This window comes from Canis lupus, chromosome 1 (genome assembly GCF_003254725.2).
Source record: "Canis lupus dingo isolate Sandy chromosome 1, ASM325472v2, whole genome shotgun sequence".
Taxonomy (NCBI): domain Eukaryota; kingdom Metazoa; phylum Chordata; class Mammalia; order Carnivora; family Canidae; genus Canis; species Canis lupus.
The window spans coordinates 13,298,937-13,317,294 of record NC_064243.1 but is presented as its reverse complement, the minus strand read 5'-3'; the positions used below and the strand labels follow the sequence as shown (position 1 = coordinate 13,317,294).

General features: G+C 36.1%; 1 protein-coding gene across 14 annotated transcripts in view; it reads left to right on the top strand.

Annotated features, from left to right (window-relative positions):
- Positions 1-18,358, top strand: part of SERPINB11 (serpin family B member 11) — a 92,235-nt gene that overhangs the window by 28,126 nt on the left and 45,751 nt on the right. For 2 of the 14 annotated variants that reach the window (XR_007411868.1, XR_007411867.1), the window contains one exon: positions 6,307-6,543. The exons of the other annotated variants lie outside the window; for them this stretch is intronic. The gene's annotated coding sequence lies outside the window, so the exon portion shown is untranslated. The remainder of the gene's footprint in view (positions 1-6,306; positions 6,544-18,358) is intronic. 14 annotated transcript variants of the gene reach the window in all.

Sequence of the window (18,358 nt, the reverse complement as noted above, 5' to 3'; positions counted from 1 at the left end):
CTCTTCCGTCTGCCACCCCTCAGATGCAGGATTTTGCATCTCCTGGGGGGTCTTCTGAGGGCACAGTTTCTTTCCAGCCTACCTGGGCCATCTTGCCACTCTAACTGCTTCAGTCTATGAGTTCGCTGGTCAGTTTCTTTCAGTTTAGGGCTTTCCCTTCCTTCCTTCCCACCTCTAATGCCATTCATACATCCCTTTCTTTTCATTATTTTTGGATTGATATTTATAATTTTGATTGATTGATATTTTACATTATTTTAATCAGTTCTATTTTTAAAATTTCATTCTGTACTTTGTCATCTTGTCAGAGAAATTATACTGTTTTCCACATCTTCTATTATGGGCTCTGTTGATATTTTGGTAGAATAAGTGTGTCTTTGGACCGTAGGGAGAGATAATTTTTTCTGTGCACCAAGTCTAGCACTAACCAGGAATAACTGATTGATTATTGGCTGCTTACATTTGGATGAAAGCTTCTTGAATAAATCTTCATCTTGAATTTAGGGATGGTTACATAGTATGTTTGGCCATCATATTTTTAAAGATTTTATTTATTTATTCGTGAGATACACAGAGAGAGAGGCAGAGACATAGGCAGAGGGAAGAGCAGGCTTCCTGCAGGGAGCCCAATGTGGGACTTGATCTCAGGACTCCAGGATCACTCCCTGAGCCGAACGCAGACACTCAACCACTGAGCCACCCAGGCGTCCCCTAACCATCATATTTTTAAAGCTTCTTCAGTGACTCATTTTCCATGTAATGGGTTCTTAGTTATTTTCTATGACCTTTAATAGGCTAAGTGAGTGGGCTCCAACACAGTGCCAGAAGTTGGAACTTACAGACAAGGGAGGTTTGCACAGGTGCCTTTACATTTGGATGACTAGTGTGACTTGGTAAGCCTCATACCCTGAACCAAAATTCCAAGGCCATCCTATCACCATATACTTCCCATCTCACTACCTCTGGAACAAGCCTCTGCATTCCTGGAATGACCCTACCTTTAACATCTGTCTCTCCAGGACTGCCAGGAACAGTTACCACCTCTTTAAGTTTCCCAATTGCCCAAGCAGGATACAATCTATTTCCACAGGTACCAGTAATTATATACTACTGTACAAGAGACTCCTGACCTTGAATCATTACAGTGATGTCCTCCCTACACTATGAGGATCACTTGACAAAACTGTTAATTAATTGTACTCTCTGTAAAAGAATTGTTCCTGAAATTCAGGACATTAAATCAAATTTTATTTACAATATAATTCCAGTGATGTTTGGGAGTTTATGTATGTACTTCTTTGAAAGTACTTTTTTAAAAAAAATGTTGAAATACTGGATGCTTGCTCTGTTAAATTAAGATAATTCAGAAATATAGGGAGGAAAGTACAAGAGAGAATTCTTCCTCCACTCTCCATCAGGGTAGTAGATTCCATCATAAAATACCTCAAACTGTGTGGATTAAAATAACCAAACTTTATTTTATCACACTTCTGGAAGCCAGAGCTCTAAAATCAAGGTGTTATCAGGACTACGCTTCCCCTGGAGGCTCTCTGGGAGAATCCTTGCTTCTTCTAGCTTCTCGGGGCCCCTGTTCCTTGACTTGTGCATTTAGTCTCTGCCTCTGCCTTTATGGGACCTTTTTCTCTATGTGTCTCTTCTCTTCTTATAAGGATGGTGGGTGGATTATATTTTATCTGATTATAAAGAGGAATATAATTTCATTTTGTGTTCATTTAAGTCATAGTTTCTTCCAACAAAGGATAAGCCCTGGGCTAAATGGCTTCACTGGAGAGTTTTAGGAGATATTGAAAAAATTAACACCAGTCTTTTTCAAACTTTTCAAAAAATTGAACTCGAGGGACACTTCCTAACTTAACTCTGTGAGGGCAACATTACCCTGATATCAAAGCAAGAGGGACACTATGGAAAGAAAAGTACGGGCCGATATCTCTTATGAATATTGATAGAAAAATCCTCATAGAGTGTTACCACCTGAATTCAGCAGCATACTAAAAGGATTATACATTATGACCAAGTAGGATTTATTTCTGGAATGCAAGAACAGGCTATATGAAAATCAATCAATGTACTATACACCACATTAATAGAACGAAGGGGGAAACACCATGTGACCATCTTAAATGATGTAGAAAATAATTAGACAAAACTTAGTACATTTTCATGGTAAATATATTCATCAAATTGGGAATAGAAGATTTCCTCAACATGATAAAGGATATTTATGAAATACCTACAACTAATATTGTATTGCATAGTGAAAGACTGAAATCTGTTACCCTTTTTCCATTTTTACTTAACATAGTATTGGAAGTTCTAGCTACAACAGCTAAGCAAGAAAGATAAATGGAAAGCGCTCAAATTGGAAGGGAAGAAGTAAAATGATCTCTATATTTAATATGACATGACCTTGTAAGTAGAAAACCCTAAAGACTCCACAAAAAAGTCTGTTAAGACTAATAAATAATTCAGAAAATTTCTAAGATATGAAATCAATAAACAAAAATGGTTTATATTTTTATATTCTGAACAAGAAAAATCTGAAAAGATTAAGAAAGCATATCCATTTACAACAGTGTCAAAAATAATTACAGAATTAACTAAATAGGCAAAAGATTTATAGAATGAAAACTATAAAGCATTGATGAAAGAAATTAAAGAAGACATAGATAAATGGAAAGATGCCCTGTGTTCATGGGTAAGAAAATTAACATTGCTAAAATAACAATATTATTCAAATCTATGTACAGCTTCAATGCAATCTCTATTAAATTCTAATGACATTTTTATTTTTCAGAAACAGTAAAACCCATCCTAAAATTCATATGTAGTCTCAAGGCATCCCCAGTAGCCAAAACAATCTGAAAAAGAAGGATAAATTTAGAAGTTGACATGTTCTGGTTTCAAAGCATACTATAAACTTGTAGTAGTGCAATGTGGCATAAAGACAGACTAATACACCTATGGGGTAGTGTAGAAAACCTGGAAAAAAACTTTTGAATATGTGGTCAAATGACTTTTGACAAGGGTGTCAAGACCATAATGGAGGACAGGACAGTCTTTTTAAATAAATGGTGCTAGTAAACTGGATATCCTTGTGGAAAAGAATCAAGTTGGGCCCTTACCTTACACCATATATAAACATTAAGTCAAAATGGTCAAAGGCCTAACTGTTAAGAGCTAAAACTATAAAGTTCTTAGGAAAACACATAGTAGAAAAACAAGACATTGGATTTAGCAATAATTTCTTTGACATACTACCCAAAATCTAGGCAGCAAAAGAGGAAATTGATAAATTGGACTTAATCAAAATTTAAAACTTTTTTACATCAAAGGGCACTGTCTAGAGAGTATAAAGCAATCCACATAATGGGAAAACATTTGCAAGTCATATATCTGATAAGGGATTAATATCTCTATATATCAAGAACTCCTAGCACTCATTAACAAAAAACCAAAACCCAATAGTAAAATTGCAAAGGACTCGAATAGGAATTTTTCCAAGGAAGATATACAAATGTGCTCCCAGAAAACAACAAATGTGGTAGGAATGTGGAGAAAAATAGAACCCTTGTGCATTGCTAGTGAGAATGCAAATGGTGCAACTATTGTGGAAAACAATTTGAGGAACCACCATATTGATGATGGCTGCACAACAATCTGTAGAGTTTAAAGTGATTAAAATGGTAAATTTCATGCTGTGTTTAGCACACTTACACACACACAAGTCATGATTTCTGATTCAAGTTGTTCTCCCAACAGTGTTTGCCAATCTTTTTATCATCTTGGGTCAACTCCTCACATTTTCCTCAAAAAGTTCTTTAACTTTGTATCCTTTATAAATTCTCTATTCATCCCATAGCATTATAACTTTCAGTTGATGTCTTTTTCTCCTATTTCATTAAAGAAAAAAGAAAAGGATATTATTATAGAACTTCTTCAATTTCCTATCATCCTCTAAACTTCAGACCTTTTTTTTAATATAAATTTATTTTTTATTGGTGTTTAATTTGCCAACATATAGAATAACACCCAGTGCTCATCCCGTCAAGTGCCCGTCACCCAGTCACCCCCACCCCGTGCCCACCTCCCCTTCTACCACCCCTAGTTCATTTCCCAGAGTTAGGAGTCTCTCATGTTCTATCTCCCTCTCTGATATTTCCACTCATTTTTTTCTCCTTTCCCCTTTATTCCCTCTATTTTTTTATATTCCCCAAATGAATGATAAAAAAAAAAAAAAAGAACTCATTGGCCAAAATGCTAAACATAGAGTTACCAAATGAGCTAGCAATTGCAATTCTGGTTATATACCCAAGAAAAAAAAGAAGACATATGTCCACACAAAAATTTGTGCATAAATGTTCATAGCAGCACTATTCACAATAGCCCAAAAGTAGTAACAACCCAAATGCCCATAAACTAATGAATGGATAAACAAAATGTGGCATATCCATACAATGGGCTATTATTTATCCATTAAAAGGAATAAAATGCTGATACAACATAGATGAACCTTGAAGATATTATGCTAAGTGAAAGAAGCCAGACACAAAAGTTCACACTTTCATTTATCTGAAATATGCAGAATAGGTAAATCTATAGAGATGAAAAGTAGATTAGTTGTTGCTAGTGGCTGAGAGGAGAGGAGATAGGGAAGTTACTGCATAATAGGTATGTGGTTTTTTTATTGGAATGATACAAATGTTCTATAATTAGATAGTGGTGATGATAGTACAACTCAGTGAATATACCCCAAACTGAATTGTACACTTTGATGGCAAATTATATTGTATGTATGTAATATGAACTGTATTCTATCTCAATAAAGCCATGAGAAAAAAAAATAAACTTCAGACCTTATGTGCCTCTCATCCTTCTTCCTCCTTCTTGTCCTCTTATTCCCATCTTCCATTTTCTCAAGAACTTCTTTCATTAATAACACACCTTTTCTAAATGAGCCTCTATCTCTAGTGGAGCCCCCCTCCTCCGGTGTAAATATATTGAAACTCTCTCATTCTTAAGCAAGCAAACAAACCACTTTCTTCTAGCCACTCCGTGCACTAAACTTCTTTTGTCATTTAACGTTTTGAGAGTCTAGACTCCAAATTTTCCTTCTTTACCCACTGCAAATCTAGTATCTTTTCATCTATTTCAACAGCATAATTTTTGCTTAAGTTCATTATAGACTTTCTGATTTCCTAATCCAGTAGACAATCCCAGGGTTTATATATGTGGAAAGGATTTTTCTTGTGTGATCTGCAGACCCTGGAAGTTCCCCAGTCCCCGACATCAGAACCAGTTTCATAAAAACACCAAGACATCATTTGCCTTTTTCACTGTGTTGAGATTCACATAGATAGTGCAAAAGCAATGATTTCTAAAACTGCTGGCACTTTAGTGTGAATCAAAAGGTTATAGCCCCAAACCATACTAGTATATGGACTCCCCTTAAAAATACGCAAATACACACAAATGCTGTTTTTGACTTAGTGGTATTTTTAATCATTAAAGTATTTAATTGAAGACTTTATTGAATCTACCTTTGAGTACACATCACTTAAAATTAGGTGAGGTGACATGGGATGTATGCATAATGTAACTTTTAATTTTTTTAAGTATGGGGTTATTTTTAACAACAGATTTAATTAAAAAGTGTTCTCCTTCCGTATTTCCAGAGACAATAGTTACTGTGTGTGCTTTATAGAAATTTCACCTTAGTCCTCATTGTTTATCAATTTCATTGAGCTATAATTTACATAAAATAAATCCACACATTATAAAGTATAGTGCAGTGACTTTTGACAAATGTGTAAGCACCTGTGTAAGCACCACCCAATCAAGTTGTAGAGCATTCATCTCAACCAGAAATTTTCCTAGGACTGTTTTACTGTCCATTTCTTCTCCAGTTCCAGCCCTAGGAAACCACTAAGCTTTCTGTTCATTTTGCCTGTTTTAGGACATCATGTAAGTGGAATTATATAATATGCCCTCTTTCTCTCCCACTTCTTTTGCCTAGCATAGTATGTGGGAGGTTCATCCATGCTGCTACAGGAATCAGTACTTTATTCCTTTTTTCCACTGAGAACTCTTCCATTGTATTACCATTCACTACAGATCTGATAAAAATTTGAGATATTCCCAGTTTTTTTGGCTGTTATGAATAAGGTTTCTAGAACATCTGCGTACTAGTCCTTTTGTGACATATGTATTCAGTTCTCTTGGGTAAATTCCAAAGTATGCAATTACTGGATCATATGGTGAGTAACCAATGCCTGTCTCTTTGTACAGATGAGGAAAGCTTTCTCTAGAAGTGAAATTGCTCAACCTTGAGAGATTTAAAGCTTTCTGAAATGATTATCACCAACATGGCAGTGTTGAGAGACCCCAGACTTGACCACCTCCCACAGAGATTAACAATTAGACAGCTCTCCTTGAACAAAAGCTCACCATAAAAAGAAAGATGATAATCACGTGGTGTGATTGGAGGTCTTAGCCAATGCTGTAGTGGGAGTCATTTTGCAATATGTAAGTGTACCTATTTGTCCACTGCCCACTAAAACACCTTGTTCTAATATGTGTAAAATGATACCCTCTTGTTCTTTTAATTTTCTTTTGTTTATTGGTGAGCTTGCTCATATTTTTCATATGCTAAGTCTGTGAGCTTATTTCTTTGCCTTAAAATGCGGATTGAACTATATCAGAAGCTCTTATGGTTGCAAAACTATATGAACGTATGTACAGGTATTTTTTTCTAAGGTGAGTTTTCATCGAATATTAATAGGTTGGCGATGTTAACATTTTCTTAATTTCTTTCACATCAGAATGTGATATTTAGAATATTGATGTTTTGCAACATTGACAGGTAGCCACGTCCTTAAAAAATTCTTTAGGCTGCATTTAGAGAAGAAACAAGATATCATCCAATTTTGGTATTCATGACAATTAGGTTCTTTAGTCATCATGAAACACTGAATTAGTGAATATTGAACCATTCATTGCTCCTACGGGAATTATAGGGCTAGATTCCTGTTAGTCCCTGGTCAAGTATTTATGTTAACAAATCAGTACACCTTATTTTAGGTATTTTTCTGCTTATATATACTCTCATTCAATGTATGTTGTTAAGTCCTTAACATTGATATGGGCAACTGCACTGTAAAACCTGTACAAACTTATCTAACACATATTTTCTGTGATCTTGGCTTGCATGTCCTTCAGTGAGATGGAATTCAAGGAATCAATTGTGTCATTATATGCATAGATTTTCCAGTCCTGCAGTAAATTAATGTGGCATACAAATGCTGAATGAGGCATAATTTAAAAAATTATATCTCTCCTTCTAAGAGATAAGCTAAGAAATCTGCGGAGAGAAGTGAATATCTTCTGTTTTCTTTTTTTTTTTTTTGTTTTTGTTTTCTTTTTTTGAAATCATAAGTAATAAATGTGTTTTATTTTATTTTTTAAAGATTTTATTTATTTATTCATGAGAGACAGAGAGAGAGAGAGAGAGAGAGGTAGAGGGAGAAGCAGGCTCCATGCAGGGAGCCTGACATGGGACTTGATCCTGGGTCTCCAGGATGAAGCCCTGGGCTGAAGGCAGCACTAAACCACTGAGCCACCTGGGCTGCCCAATAAGTGTGTTTTATTTTTTTTTTTATTATTATTTTTTTTAATAAGTGTGTTTTAAATTTAAAGTATACTTTGGTTTCCACAGCTCTTTGTTAGTATAGAGAAATATGATTAACTTTTATATGTTGATACTGTATCCTGCAACCTTGCCAAGGTCACTTATTAATTCTAGAAGTTTTCTGGAGATTTCTTGGGATTTTCTATATAGATAGTCATGTCATCTGAAAATAGGGGGAGTTTTCTTTCTTTCCAATATATCTTTCATTCTTTTTTCTTACCTTATGAAAGTGGCTAGAATATCTAGGATTGTGTTGAATAAGAGTGGCAAGAGGGACAACTTTGTTTTTGTTCCTAATATAAGAGGAAATATTTCAGTCTTTCACTATTAAATTTAATGTTATCTGTAGGTTTTTGGTAGATGTACTTTATCAAGTTCAGGCCATCTGCCTCTATTTCAATTTTGCTGAGGTTTTATCACGAGTGGGTGCTTGATTTAGTTAAATGTTTTCTAGATCATTTGCTTTAATCATAGGGTTTTTCTTCTTTAGACTGCTGATATGGTGGAGATTTTTGAATGATGGACCAGTCTTTCGTACTTGGAATAAATTCCACTTGGTAAAATTATATAATCCTTTTTGTATGTTATTGGATTTGAGTTGCTAATATTTTGTTGAGGATTTTTACGTTTATGTCCAGGAGAGTTCTTGGTTTGTAGTTTTCTTTAGTTTTTGTTGTTGTTGTTGTTGTATCAAGGTAATCTTGGCCTAATGCTATGAATTGGAAAGTGTTTTTTCTCTCTTAAATTATTTTTATTTTCTATTTTTTGTCAGTTTTTTTAAATGTTTGTTGAAATATTTGTCATGAAACCATTTGTATCTGGAGATTTAATGGTAATAAAATGATTCAGATCTGTCTTACTTTAGTTTATTAGCTTATGGTTATTGTAGAATTGGGTCATTTTTTCTTTTTTAAAGATTTATTTATTTATTTATTAGAGAGAGAGAGAGAGAGAGAGAGGCAGAGACATAGGCAGAGGGAGAAGTAGCCTCCCTGTAGGGAGCCTGATGCAAGACTCCATCCCGGATCCTGGGATAACACACTGAGCCGAAGGCAGATGCTCAACCACTGAGCCACTCAGGTGTCCCTGGGTCATTTTTTCTAAATTGTCAGAATTATCAGTATAAAGTTGTTTGTAGTTTTCCCTTATTATGTCTTAATGGCTACAGGATCTGGTAAGATATCCCTTGCTTTATTATTGATAATATTAGTCTTTTTCTCCCCCATTTCAAAATTTCATTGTTTTGAATTTCAGATAGTGTTATAACTTGTTTTTTTGTTATAACTTGTTTAATCATCAATATGATTTATTTATTTAAAGATTTATTTATTTATTTTACTGAGAGAGGGAGAGAGAGTTAATACTTGGGGGGGGGGGTAGTGGAGGAGCGAAAGAGAGTCTTAAGTAGATTCCCCTCTAAGCAAGGAGCCAGAGACTCATGATCTCATGACCCCATGAACGTGAGATTAGGACTTGAGCTGAAACAAAGAGTTGTATACTTAACTGACGGCACCACTTAGGTGCCCTTCAGTCATCAATATGATTCATAAAACTAATGAGGAGAAGGCCACTTAATGTATAAACCCATATTTCTGTTGTGTCCATTGATATTTCTTCAGGATGAGGCAAGATTCCTTCTTTTATCATTTTCTCTTTGAAGAACACTTTTTAAGGAAGGAATTTTTTTTTTTTTTTTTACCCTTTAAGAAGAGTAGGTCTGCTAGTGAAAAATTCCTTACTTTTCCTGCATCTGAAAATGTCTTTATTTCTTCCTTATTCCTATAGTTTTGTGGGATGTGGAGCTGGTAATTGGTAGTTCTTTTAGCAATTGAAAAAGCGTGACACTTCCCTTTGGTCTCCATGGTTTCAGATAAGAAATCTGCTGTCACTCAAATAAGTGTTTTTCCTACAGGTAACATGCCATTTTCTTTTTCTTGCTGATTTCAAGGTTTTTTTTCCTTTCTCTTTACTTTTCAGAATTAAATTTTTATGTGTCTTCACATGTATTTCTTTGTGTTTATCTTATTTGGGGGTTCATTCAGTTTTTTTATTTTGGAGGTTTATGCCTTTTGCTAAATATGGCATTTTAGCCACTATTGTTTAGAACATTCTTTCAGTTCCACTCTTTTCTCTCTGAGATGCTGATGATACAAATATTGGATCTTATGTTATTGTCTTGAATGTTCCTGAAATCTGTTAATTTTTTTGGTCTGTTTTTTCTTGGTAAATTGTATAAGTTCTATAAATCTGTTAAAATTGAGTAAATTTGGGACATCTTGGTGGCTCAGCAGTTTAGTATCTGCCTTCAGCCCAGGGCATGATCCTGGAGTCCTGGAATTGAGTCCCACATTGGGCTCCCTGCATGGAGCTTGCTTCTCCCTCTGCCTGTGTCTCTGCCTCTCTCTCTTTGTGTCTCTCATGAATAAATAAATAAAATCTTTAATAAAAAATAAATAAAATAGGGTAAATTCTATTAGATTGTTGCTAGGTTTACTGATCCTATCTTGTCTTCTCTACTCTAATATTGAACCCATTCAGAACGTTTTGTAGTTTTGTTATTGCATGTGTTATAATTTCTTTTTAGTTCTCTTTTATAATAATTGCCATTTCTTGAAATTTTCTAATTTTTCATTTGTTGCAACAGAATTTGTAATTGTTGGCTGAAACAATTTGTCTGATGTTTGGTTTAAAATTATGTCAGATAATCCCAATATTGGATCTATCTGCTATTGATAACACTGCTAGGTGTTATTTGGTTACCTCTTCTCATTTACTTTTAATTTTTTTAGTCCTTGATTTGATAGGTGATTTTTAAAATTTAACAAAATTTAAAAAATCAGTTTCAGAGGTAGAATTTAGTGATTCACCAGTTGCATACAACACCCAGTGCTCATCACATCACATGCCCTCCTTAATGCCCATCACCCAGTTACCCCATCACCAACCTCTCCTCCAGAAATCCTCAGTTTGTTTCCTAGAGTTCAGCATCTCTTATGGTTTGCCTCCCTCTCAATTTTCATCTTATTTGATTTTTCCTTCTCTTCCCCATGTTCATCTGTTTTGTTTCTTAAATTCCACGTATGAGTGCAATCAAATGGTATTTGCCTTTCTCTGACTGACTTTCACTCAGCATGATAACCTCTAATTCCATCCATGTTACTACAAATGGTAAGATTTCATTCTTTTTGATAGCTGAGTAATAGTCCAATATATATATATATATATATATATATATATATATATATATATATACCACTCCTTCTTTATCCATTCATCTGTTGAGTGACATCTGGACTTTTTTCATAGTTTGGCTGTTGAGGACATTGCTGCTATAAAGATTGGAGCTCATGTACCATTTTGAATCGCTATGTTTGTATCCTTTGAATAAATGTCTAGTAGTGCAATTGCTGAGTTAAAGGATACTTCTGTTTTTAACTTTTTAAATAACCTCCATACTGTTTTCCAGAGTGGCTGTACCTGCTTGTATTCCCATCAACAGTGTAAGAGGGTTACCCTTTCTCTGCATCCTTGCCAAGGTCTGTTGTTACCTGAGTTATTAATTTTTGCCATTCTGACTGGTGTGAGGTGGCATCTCATTGGTTTTGATTTGTATTTCCCTGATGCTAAGTGATGTTGAATGTCTTCATGTTTCTGTTGGCCATTTGTATGTCTTCTTTGAAGAAATGTCTGTTCATGTCTTGTTCCCATTTCTTGACTAGATTTTTCATTTTTAGGGTGTTGAATTTGAGAAGTTCCTTTTAGATTTTGGATATTAGCTCTTTATTGGATAAGACATTTGCAAATATCTTATCCCATTCCATAGATTGCCTTTTAGTCTTTTTGAGTGTTTCCTTTGTTGTGCAAAAGCTTTTTGTCCTGAACTATTGGGATTTCATCAAGGGATTGATTTTTAAATCATATCCTGGGTCTTTTGGCTATTGTTAGAGCTTGGGTCCTCTTTAAATATTTTATTTTAATAGGCAGTGATCCTGTTTAGATTCGGCATACAAGTCCTGGCCAAGTTCTGTGGACTGTGATTCTGATGAAAATTTTATTTTCAGAGCTTTTGCTGTGCTGTTTTGGTCCCGTTGATACCTATTACAGCTGAGTGTCCCATTGGTAATGGCTGGTACCACTTGAAAATGTGAAAGGAGATTCCTAGGCAGGATCACCTAGGGCCTCTAGATGAGAGAAAGGAATTTCTGAAGAGTTTCCAGCTCACAGGGATGAAGAACACTTCCTAGGACTGTCTGTCTGTTTTGGTAGGATCCTCCTTGCTGGTGCTGTCTGGCTATCTGGTGTCTCTTGAAAAGGGAGGCAAGTGTCAGGTCCCATGAGCAAAAGAGCATTTTCCTTGGCTGATTATTGTTTGCAAAACATCCAGTATGTCCCCATACCAGTGACTTAGCTATTGTCAGAAGGACTCCTATTTAATCAGAATGAGGAATGAGCATGCATGAGCTACATTTTATTATCTGGTTGGGGGTCAAGACTTGCTGTATTTGTTTCCCTTTTTCTTTTGTGTAAAAGGATATAAGATGATTTGCTGCTGTATTTTCCTCTAGTCTTCGAGTCACAAACTGGCTTGCTTTTTCTTAGGAACTTTCAGGGCAGGAGGTAATTATTTTTGGAGTATGCTAATATATTTCAATGAGAAAGGCAGTAGGAGATACCCCAGAATTCCATATAGGGTTTATTTGGGTGGACAGAGGCAGCAGTTAAAAGAAAGGAAGATTCAGATGTCAACAAGGTAGAGAGATCTAATTGGTCAAGGTAGAGACCAACTACCAACTGGTTGTATTCCTAGTCAGGCCCCAAACAAGTATATCAATTATAAGCTTCCTTTTTTAAATCTTCTATAAGATTAGTGGTTTGTCCTAAATGAACTTTGGGGTCTCTTTCACCTTTCATGTGGATAAGCTGAAATGCATCCATTTAAATGTCGTTAAGGGAGGATGATAGGCCAGGTATCTTCCACACACCACAAATATCTCCCAGCAGTTGACACTAGGTTTGGGGAAGACAGGGCTTAGAGATCAGATCTGGTATAACTGCTTGTACCACAAACATATTATGATCATTTGTTCACTAATTATTTATTTGTTCATTTGGTTTGTAATCACTAATTAATCCAGTATGTTTTGTATGTTTACTCTGGGCCAGTTTTCTCATAGCTTCCGTAAAAGTAAAATGAGACCATTTCTACCTTGTGTTGCTCAGCCACTCATTTGGCACCTGCCAATAAACACACATTCAGTAATATGAATGAGTAATTTGAGAGGCCAAGATGTAGAATGTGATTAGACTCAATATGCAAGATAGTAACATGGATTCTCCATGAAGCTGCCTGGAAAATCTGGGACCATTGTTTAAACACAATAGATCTTAAAGCCTTAGGACTCTCTGCCCAACACCCCTGGTCCTCCTGTGTGAGCAAGCTCCAATGATTCTGCAGGCTTTTGTTCTTTAATACATTGAGCAAACGTGAACTACAAGGGCTGTCATCTTGTTTCTATTCATTGTGCTGTGTAATTGGAAGAAGCAATTCTAGTTTGCCTCTTCCTTGTGAAGCAACCAGTTAGGCAACAGAGTAGTCTGACATTTGCTCCTGGGATGGTTACAGAATCTCAGGATTCAGCACTTACAGACTCTCTTGCCTGGTTAATAGCACAGTATCTCACTTCCTGGAGGCTGGGGCTGGTACCATCACCTGGGACAAGCAGGTAATCAGATAGCCCTTAGCTCCAATCATAAACTCTTGGAATTAAAAGGACCATACAAGCAAAATCAGCAGCAAGTATAAATTAAATTACAAAATATACTTAAAGGGTGAAAAATAAGCTTTTAACACAAGAGGCAGCAGCATAGGGTCTTCAGGAGGTCTGATGAGCTGTGACCAGCTTAGCCCTCCAAGATACAGGGAGAGACCTGGGACAGAGAAAGGGCTACAGAAGGTTCTCCTCTCTTTTCTTTCTTCCTCCCTCGTTTCCCTTTCCCTTCCTTCCTCTTCACATAAGACTATTGTGTACACGAGCCTCAGGTAATAGCAGCACATTATATTCACCATTTTCTGCTCTCGTCATTACTCAGTATGCTGGTTGAAAATCTAAAAATAACAACACAACTATACAGTAACTCCCAACTGTCAATGTATTCCCTTTTTAAGGCTTTCTTTGCAAAGCTGAACTTTGCTTCCCAGTCCCACTAATAAGAGCACCATGGAATGCAATCTCCAAGGAACATGGAAATGGAGAGAGTGATGTCAGGCCAGGGTGGAGGGCTTGTGATTTTTTGAGAGATTGAGAAAGTCAGAAAGCAGACCAGCATGTATGTTCTTAAACTCAGGGCCCGCGGCTGTCAGAGGAGGGGTTTAATGGAGTTCACAGATACACTAAATATTCCTAGTTTTGGCACATGGATGTTCCATTTCACTTCAGACCCAATCAACCGCTACTCCAGCCAAGGCCTAGTCAGAGAGGCAGCTAAATGGGGGCCACAGTTCCAAGACAGAAGCTGCAGAGTCTGTAGATGCATGAGAGAGATTTCCTGGGATAAAGGGCAATTAGCAGCAGACAGTAAGCAGCTGTGGAAGAAAGCACTCGTCTTTATAATTGGTGAAGATACTACACTGAAAAATCTGAGTTACTGATGGAAACTCAGAATTTCCTGTAATTAATAAGTAACAGGGCTTCTCTGTTACTATTTTTTCTACTTATTTATTTTTGTAATAAGAACATCAGAACCTTCTGAAACGAGGGTGGAGGAACATTTGCAAAACTTGGATGTCTCAATAGAATCAGTCCAGTCCAGTCCAGCCCAGCTCAGCAGTTCCCATATAGTCACCGCAGGACAGATCCCTGATGTCGGTTGCTTTGTGGTATTCTCTACTCATTGTGGCACGCTGGAACAGTGCCTGGCTCATAGCAGGTCCTCCATAAATATTGATTGAATATCCAAGGAAGATTTTTGACAAATTCCTAGTGAGGAAGACTTAGAAATGAAGTCTGGAGCCACCATTTGTCATTCCTCCTTTGTCACGCATAATCATGTTTGCCACCTTAACATGTCCCGCGAAATGAGATCAGCTAATCATGGCCAAATTGAAGGATTTTCTAGTAAAAGCTGAGCTGGCTTATTCTCAGAACAGGCACAGCATTGCTATTGTAAAAAATTAGTAGACTTTTTAATAGAGCAAATTTAGCTTTACAGAAAAATGGGGCAGAAAGTACAGACGGTTCACTCTGTACTGGCCACAGTATTCTCTGTTGTTCACTTGGACTAGTGTGGCACATTTGTTATAGTTGATGAATGGATCTTGATACATTATTATTGACTGAAGTCCACAGTTTACCTTAGAGTTCACTGTTACACAGTTCTGTTGACTTTGTCAACCAAGATGTGATCATGTCACATATCCACCATTATAAGTATCACACGGAAAATTTTCACTGCCCTACAAGTTCTCCACATATTTATCCCTCTCTCCCGGACCCCTGGAAACCACGTATCTTTCTGGTTTCTATAGTTTTGCCTTTTCCAAAATGTCAAATACTTGGGATCGAACAGAATTTAGCCTTTTCAGATTGGATTTTTTTCACTTAATCATATGCATTTAAGATTCTTCCATGTTTTCTCATGGCTTGATAGCTCATTTCTCTTTAGTGCTAAATGATATTCCATTGTATGAATTAAAGGACATCTTTGTTGCGTCAGTTTTTGACAAGTAAGAATAAAGCTTCTATAAATGTGTGTAGGTGTTTAGCGGACATAATTTTTCAATTCATTTGGGTAATAATACCTGAGAGTATGATTACTGCATCACATGGTATATATATAACTCTGTTTAACTTTGTTTTTTTTTTTTTTTTAGATTTTATTTATTTATTCATGAGAGACTCACACACAGAGAGACAGAGACACAGGCAGAGGGAGAAGCAGGCTTCATGCAGGAAGCCCAATGTGGGACTTGATCTCGGGACACGGGGATCACACCCTGAGCTGAAGGCAGATGTTCAGCCATGGAGCCACCGAAGGACTCCTCTGTTTAACTTTGTTAGGAAATTACTGCCAAACTGTTGTCCCGAATGGCAGTGCCATTTTGCATCTCCAACAAATGAGAGTTTTTGTTGCACCATATCTTCACCAGCCTTTAGTATTTGTCAGTGCTTTTGATTTTAGCCATTCTGATAGATATGAAGTGGTGTCTCATTGTTGTCTGAATTTGCAATTCCCTAATGGCAAATAATGTTGAGTACCTTTGCATATGCTTATTTGTCATCTATATACCTTCTTTGGTGAGAAATGCTCAGATCTTTTGTCCCCTTTTCAATTATGTTATTTATTTTTCCTATAGTTGAGTTTTAAAGAGTTCTTTGTGTATTTTGAGTACAAGTTCTTTATCAGATCTGTGTTTTTTTTTAAAAGATTTTTTTATTTATTCCAGAGAGAGAGAGAGAGAGACAGACAGACAGAGAGACAGAGACACAGGCAGAGGGAGAAGCTCCATGCAGGGAGCCCGACGTGGGACTCGATCCCGGGTCTTCAGGATCATGCCCTGGGCTGAAGGCAGGCGCCAAACTGCTGAGCCACCCAGGGATCCCCCAGATCTGTGTTTTGTAAATAGTTTTTCCTAGTCTGTAGGATTGTCTTCTCATTTTCTTAACAGCATCTTTTGCAGTGCAGAAGTTTTAAATTTTAATGAAGCCAACTTATGAGATTTCTTGCTGGGATAATGCTTTTAGTGTTATATCTATAAACTCATTGCTAAACCCAGGGTCATCTAGATTTTTTCCTGTATTACCTTCTAGAAGTTTTATAGTTTTGATTTTACATTTAGGTCTGTGATGAGTTTGAGTTAAGTTTTATGACAGGTGTAAAGTTAGTGTCTAAATTCATTAAAAACGATTGACCAGTTATTCTGGCATCATTTGTGGAAGAGATTATTCTTTCTCTGTTCAGTTACTTTTGCTACCATGTCAAGTTCAGTTGCCTTTATTTGTATGGGTCCATTTCTGGCTCTGTTATGCTTCATTGATATATTTGTATATTCTTTAACTAATAGCACATTGTTTTATTGATTGTAGCTTTATAGTAAGTTTCGAAGTCAGGTAATATCATTTCCCTCCCAAAGAAGACTTTGTTTTTCTTTTTCAGTGTTGTGTTGGGAATATGTAAGAACTAGTAGGTAAATAAGGGTTGGAGAATCAAATGCACAGCATAGTGATTATAGTTAACAATACTGTATTATAAACTTCAAAGCTCTTGGGAGACTAGATCTTAATTGTTCCCACTACAAATAAGGTGATAATTATATGGCATGGTCGAAGTGTTAGTTTAGCTAAAGCTACAGTGGTAATCATAATGCAATATATAACTATATCAAATCAACATGTTGCACACCTTAAACTTATACAGTGTTATGTGTCAATTATATTTCAAATAAAAAAAAGAAAGAATAAGCTTCCCATAGCTTTATTCTTATACTGAAAAAAGTATTGTATTGGTTATTCTGGATCCTTTGCCTTCCCACATAAACTTTAGAAACAGTTTGCAGATGTCCACCAAGTAACTGCTGGGGATTTTTGATTAGGAATGTCTTGAATTTATAGATGAAGGTGGGAAGAGCTGACATCTTAACAATATTGAGTCTTCTTATCTATGAACATGGACTGTCTCTCCATTTATTTAGATCTTTGATTTCTTTCATCAGAACTTTTTAATTTTCCTCATAAAGGTCATACAATATTTTGTTAGATTTGCATCTGAGTTTTTCATTTTGGGGTGTGTTAATGTAAGTGGTGCTTTGTTTTGTTTTGTTTTTTTTTTGTGCTTTGTTTTTAATTCCAATTGTTCACTGCTAGTATATAATAAAGAAAGAACTGACTTTTCCACGTTCACAAAACAGAATTTTTGACACATTCTAATGTTTAAAGCAAGTCAGAGAGGGAGAGACTACAGAAGGTATGGATATTGATAATTTCATTGAGGACCAATAATGTAAGAGATCACCACATTGGAGAAGTCATTCATACACATGAACTGTTAGAGAACCACCAGAGCCTTCTTCTGTTCATGCCCTAACTTTTATGGTATTAGTGAGGTCCTACAAGTCAATTTCTAGTGTGGGCAGAGGGAGGCTTTGTGGGATGAGACCCAAAAAGACTAGTGCCAGTGCTGAAAACTTCTCCATGCAGAACTAGGATTTGCAGTGTATTTCCCAGGTGCTTTTTGATGTGTCAGGACCACTAGGGTTTGGTGACTTTCTCCCAGTAAATTATGTCTGGAAGAGTATTATTTTAAAAATTAATTCTAAGCCTAACACCCTTTGGGGATATTTTAAACTAATCATTTTGAAGAGGAAAAATAAATAGGAGACCACTATACTCTATTGTAAGATGTATTATATAGATAATCAAGATTGCGTGGTCTTGGCAGAGAAATCATCGCAAAGATCAATGGAATAAGGACTGAGAACCCAGAAATAGACCCATACAAAGAGTGGCTCAGTAGATTCTTGACAAAGGTTCAAAAACAATTTAATGGAAAAAGGATAGCCTTTTCAACAAATGGTGATGGATAAAATTGGACATCCATAGATTCCCCCCCTCCAAAAAAATAAGGGAAAAAGGAAAGAATCTGAAATTCCACATATGA